Below are 6,000 nucleotides of genomic sequence, written 5' to 3' on the forward strand. Positions count from 1 at the left end.
TCACAGGTGTGTTGTTTATGTGGAAGCTGTACTTGGTAGATGGAGCACCAACATAGAGCACTTGGTGTCATTTTACTGTTTACAGACAAAAGCATGAACACAAATGAAGTGGGTGGTGTGTTTATACTTAAGGCTTTGAGAAGGCAACACTTCTGCCTTGCAAAAACACAGTTCTCAAAGTAATGTTAAACTGTTTGAAAGTAAAATGTCACCATAAAGATGCTGTTTACCACTTAGTATTGCTTCCTGTGAAACTCTTTTTTTTTCCTACAGGGCTTTGGCCTGTGTTCAAAGCTCTTTGTTTTAACAGAAAAATTTCATAAAGAGAATCACTTTAGGCTAATGCCTTCTCTTCACAGTAGCTGGCATTCAGCCTTTTACAGCAATCACCTGAAGCAGATATAAACTTAACCTTTATAAACTGCATTCATGACCTTCAGTGAAAACCTGTCTCTGTGTTGATGATATGTGCACCCCCAATACAACATGGATGAGACAAACAATATTATCTGGAAGAATCTTCTTCTATTCACAGAAACTATTTTGCCCTATGACCTTTTATACAGTTTGCACTTTAAATGGCTAGACTGGTTTAGTTAATAAAAAATAAATGGAGTTTTAAAAAAGTGACAAATATTTTTCCAAGTTTTGTCTATCTTCTGGCAAAGTGTTGTTCTCAGGTACTTAGTTAATGAAAAAAAATAAGGCAAAATGTTGCAGTTTAAGAAAATAACACCAAGTTTATTGTATAAAATGACTATACTAAATTTTTATAAGTATTACAATATGCAGTTTTCATGTTAACTAGCTTACAACAAAGATTTATCAGCATCTCTTTTGACACAAATGCAAAATTAAGACAATCTGAATGGCTATTTTAATCAATTTTCTGTTTCCTAGTGCTGAGCTTTTATGACCACTTTCAGGGTAACTTGTTCATATAGTAATAACTGCATTTAGTGTGTGTTGTGCAGACAGACTTCATCTTCCCTGAACCTTTATGTATGCTTTATGCTTTTATGTGTCAATCAGAAATGGAAAGTTTTATTCTTTAAAAGCACTTTACACGCTGCAAGTAAGTGAATGATTACTCTTCAGGTGGAGTTGCTTAGATGAGGGTATGTGAAGTATTGTCTGGTTCGGTGCCATGTTCTCCCCAGGCCACACTGTCACCGCTTTCAACTTTACCCTGAACATCACACCTTTGCTCAGAAAAGGAAACTCGATTATTTCTACATGCCACTGTAATTTGGGCAGGAATCTACTACTCAATTAAAACCAGACTCAGACAGAGCTGTGCCAGTCTTTTAATATATAAATACAATTAGTATTTTAATTTCTAATCAGTGTATGGTGTATTGCTTGACCTGAAGAGCTTGTAGTTTAAATGAAGTGCTGGTTTCAAATTCTTCAGCTATTAAATCAATGAAAAGTATATGAAATTTTGAATTTAACTATTTTCAGTTGATTAATACCAGTCTGGAATTTCGGGGATGACTAACTACAATCTAAGTAACATGTCCATTTCAATTAGACTGAATAAACAGCATGTTTTAAACTAGTAGCTCAAAAACTGCATTGTAAATTGGTTCTTTTGTTAATCAATAAAATACCAAGCCTGAGCTCTTTGTACTTACGCTAGCAGCGCCTGACCTTATTGTAAATTGGTTCTTTTGTTAAAGAATCAATAAAATACCAAGCCTAAGCTCTTTGTACTTACGCTAGCAGCGCCTGACCTGCTCTGAATTTAGCTTAAACCAAATTAAACCAGATCTCAGTTGCTGTTATTGCAAATGGACAGCTGAAGCTAAACCTCAAGGTGGCATCTGTTCTCTGTAAGCTTGCGGTCTGTTTTTGTTGATGCTGCTGTAACTGGACTGGCACAGTTTATCAAGAGTTGTGATTGACTGTCCATCACAGGAATTTTAAGCTTGGGAGCATTTGTGTTTGTCTTGCACAAGTGTGGAAGAGTCCAGGGAAATCCTAGAGCACCCTACAGGAAGATGAAATGGGTAGGTATGACAGTTTCTTCTCATTTTATAATACTGGTATTATAAAATACAAATACAGATTTTACAATACGGGCAAGAGTGTACACATGATAAATGAAGGTGATCTTTTACCCTTTATCCTGATGCTTGAATTCATTAGTAATGCTGTAGCAACAGCATCGTGGAAGTACCAGCCTGAGATTCATTCTGGAGTGTGTCTTGAGCCACTGAGTGCAAGCTGCAAAAGAAAACTTGCTGTGAATACAGGGGCCTGTTTAATTCCTATTTCTGGTTAATATCTCTCTAATGGCTCCAAAACTCACCACCTTTGTCACGAATCTAGAAAAAAACCCAACCTGTGCTGGGATTTACCCTTATTTGCTTACAAAGAAGTAGGTTGACTGGAGCGCAGATAGGGTTGCAGCCTGCTGTAATTTTGGCGGGAAAGCCCTTGAAGCCTTTGAGGAGTCAGGGCAGACCAGCATGGCAGTAGGAGGAGAAGCCTTGTGGGAAAGGCTGGAGCCTGAAGCAGGCAGCTGGTTTCTGTTTAACACCTCATTTCTGTAAAAGGACACTGATTTGGGTTAATTGGTTCCCTTCTTCACCAAGGAGCTGTGCACATGGAGCTCGCTGGAAGAAAGGGCCTCGTTCCTGGAACACTTCCTCCAAACAGGTGAATCCTTGTTGTTTTCCCTCTGACAGACAGATGGCATATTTAAATGTAAAAAGGTTTCCAGTGTTCTCCTGTGTGTGAGGTGCTGTTCCTGTTCTGGCTCTGCAGAGACTGAAGGAAAAAGCCATTAAAAAGGTAGAGGGGCACAAAAACAGATAAAAAGGACTACAAATGTCGATAGGAGAAGCAGGGGTGAGATGTGACTGGCAACTGGGTGAGTGTAGCACACGTGTGGAGGACCTGAGGCCTCCTGGCACGTGCTGGCCCAGTGAGGCTGGTCTTGCTGGGTGAGTTAGAATCATAGAATCATAGAATGTTTTGGGTTGGAAGGGACCCCTAGAGGCATCTAGTCCAGCCCCCAGAGAGCTGGGCTGGGTGCTCTCCCTGCTGCCCATGGGACCCTCCCAGCAGGGGACAGGACCTGGGCTCTCCTGGGCTGTACCCAAACCGGGTGCTGGGGCCATGGTTTGTAGGAGAGCAGCTTGGAGCAGAGCAAAAACCTTACCTGCAAAAGGCTAGTGGGCATTTTAGATGAAAGTTTATGAACTAACCTGATGGAGCCAGCTTAAAAGAAAAAAAAAAATTACACCTATTTATCTTGAGGAGATGTTTCTGTGAAGGCTCCAAGCTGCTTTGCCCACCATAAGCTGCAGAGTATTTCCCACGAGATGGCACTATTGCCTTATGCACAGAAAAAGCAGGTTTTGGCTTCAACTGCATTTTTAAAGCTGATTGCCAAAGAGAGGTGTGCAAATAAATGTATAAATGTATAAATGATCAGGGCAATATCAACAGATGTCAAATGGAGAATTAGCTTGCTGATTGATCTGTTAAAGGTTGCTGCCTGATAAGGATGTGACATAATCCTGATGTATGGCTGATAAAATGAACACCACTATCAATACATTATTGGAGAAACCGATTTGGGTTTAGGGTTTTTGGGGGTCAATTTTTTAAAAATTCTGTGGCTCTCCTAAAGTGAGTGGTATTTACCTGGTCACATTCTGACTGATCTTCTCAAAGAACTTTTACTTTAAAAAAAAAACCAAACAAACTGAGAATCATATTGAAAATTAACTACTCTTAACATTTGCCCATTTTTTAATTAATTCTGGTTCTTATCTAGTTCAATAAAATGCCAGCTTGCAAAATTGTAGTGTTTTGAGAAATTGTTCAGTTGTGGTGGCTGGTTGGCAAGTTGCTTTCCTTTCCCTCAGTCTGTGACTGAAAGAGGTGTTTTCCTAATAAATTCTGCAAGGTCTCTGAATCAGAAACATGCTTCCTGCCTTTAGCTGCACCTTCTGTTGATTTTTCTAATCAAAGACAGGGTCAGTCACATCTCCCGAACCACCTGGGGAGAGCTGGAAGAAGCCCTGCTGTCACAGCAACTGCTTTGGGGTAACCATGTTCTTAATCTTACGAATGGCTGTTTTAAAAACAAGTCTGTTTTGCACCATGCTCCGTCTCTTATTGCAGCCTTGTTCCAGGATTTCACTTCTCTGATGCTTGGAAATTTTCTTCTGATTCCCAGCCCAATTTTATTCACTTCCAGGCTATATCTCTTTGTTCTTCTGCCAGTATCATTCTTTATCTGCAGCAGTCCTTGTTCCCTCCTTTGGTATTTGCCCTACTGATGAGAGCAGTCATCTTGTCTCTTAGTTTTTGTTTCTCTAGGCTAGAAAAGCCAAATCTTTGCATCTCCTCTCGAGGGAGAGACTCTTCATTCCCTCGATTATCCTGTTTGGGTGGTCCTGGGTATATTTCTGTTTCAATCCATCTTTCTTGAGCACAGGTGACTAGAAATGGTGCACAATATTCAGGAGAAGGCCTGACAAGAGTTTTGTATCATACATTTATCAATTTCATTGTGCCATTGTAGCATCTCTGTAGGAAGTTGTTCAATATCTGCAATCAATTACTAAGTTTTATCCTCAGTTGGTTCAAATTGACGAGTCTTTTCCCCTAGAACGTTAATTCAACCACATGCTTTTTTGTGGGTGCTTGATTTTCCATCTCTAAATGCCTTTCATATGGGTGGCACAGTTATTTTAGAAACTCTAAACTTTGGATGTCCATGTACACGCATACCGTAACAGTGGTGTCTGCAGGTGCTGTAACGCATCGTGGTGTCTTCCTCTGTTACTAAAAACTACCACAGGGTGCTGCCTTGCATTAAGTTGCCTGAGTAGTTTACCAATCAACCTTACAGAGTTTCAGTAGCAATAAAAGAAACTGCCTGGAGTCTGATGTTACAAAGGAAAATACCTTATTTAGCTCTATTTATACCCACTTTGTCAAGAGAAGAAATTAATGCTAAGAGTGCCACTAAAAACTTGTTGAAATAGAGGGTACCATTCAATGAACAGAAGGTCTCTGTCAGTGTTAATAGAATGAAATACTAGAAATTCCTCATGAAAAGAATCTAATTTGTTTGCAGCAAGAACTTAAAATAATATTATTTTATAAGTTATCTAACTCCTGACCTTTTGATTGATGAATGACATGGCTCTCATTTCTGGAGAAATGTGGGGCTTTTTTCTCAGTCATATTTGCCCATCTCTTAAATTTGCTGACGGTCATCCTAGCCATCTCTACAATACTCGTATATCACTTGTCACAAACAAAATAACTCTGTGAAAGTATTTTCTGCGGAGCTTATAGATCTGTGCTGTTTCCCTCTCAGTCCCAGGCCACCCAGAGCTTTGAAGTCTGTTCCCTTGGTTGGATGGGACTTCCCCTAGGCTAGGGATGATTTGGTGCCATCAATTAATTTCTGACCTATGCAACCAGGAATAGCCAAGCAGGCAACCTGTACGGGGCTGCCCCTGTCTGAAAGAGCCTGCTAATGTATATAAACCTCTGTGTACCCACAGGACAAATTTATTGTCCCCATGGTTCTTCCTCCACATTTCATCTACTGTACAGCTCCTTGCCTCTTGCGGACTAAAATCTTCAGGGCAGGGACAGTTTCTTGCCTCTGCCAATGCAGCAGGACTGGGTTTCACAGGCGATGTCTCTGCACAGCAGACTCAGCCTTACTGAGTGAGTCCTATCACTGGTCGGTGCAACATGCTCCACTTGTCCCGTGAGACTGCTGTGGACCTATCCACCTTCCCACTGCATGGCATCAATTGCTATCTGTGCCCTGGGTATTGTGCAGCTTGAACAGCTCCATCATCCAGTATAAATAAAAACAACCTGGGCAGCTGGATGAGTGTTTACATGCACGAATTCCTATGAGCAATAAAGGCAGGGAGGGAGGATTAGAAGGAATATGATCAAAAGGCAGATTGCCACTACACAGAAAGGCTCCCTAAATCACCCATGAAACCTAAT

This window comes from Egretta garzetta, unplaced genomic scaffold (genome assembly GCF_000687185.1).
Source record: "Egretta garzetta isolate BGI_Z169 unplaced genomic scaffold, ASM68718v1 scaffold557, whole genome shotgun sequence".
Classification (NCBI taxonomy): domain Eukaryota; kingdom Metazoa; phylum Chordata; class Aves; order Pelecaniformes; family Ardeidae; genus Egretta; species Egretta garzetta.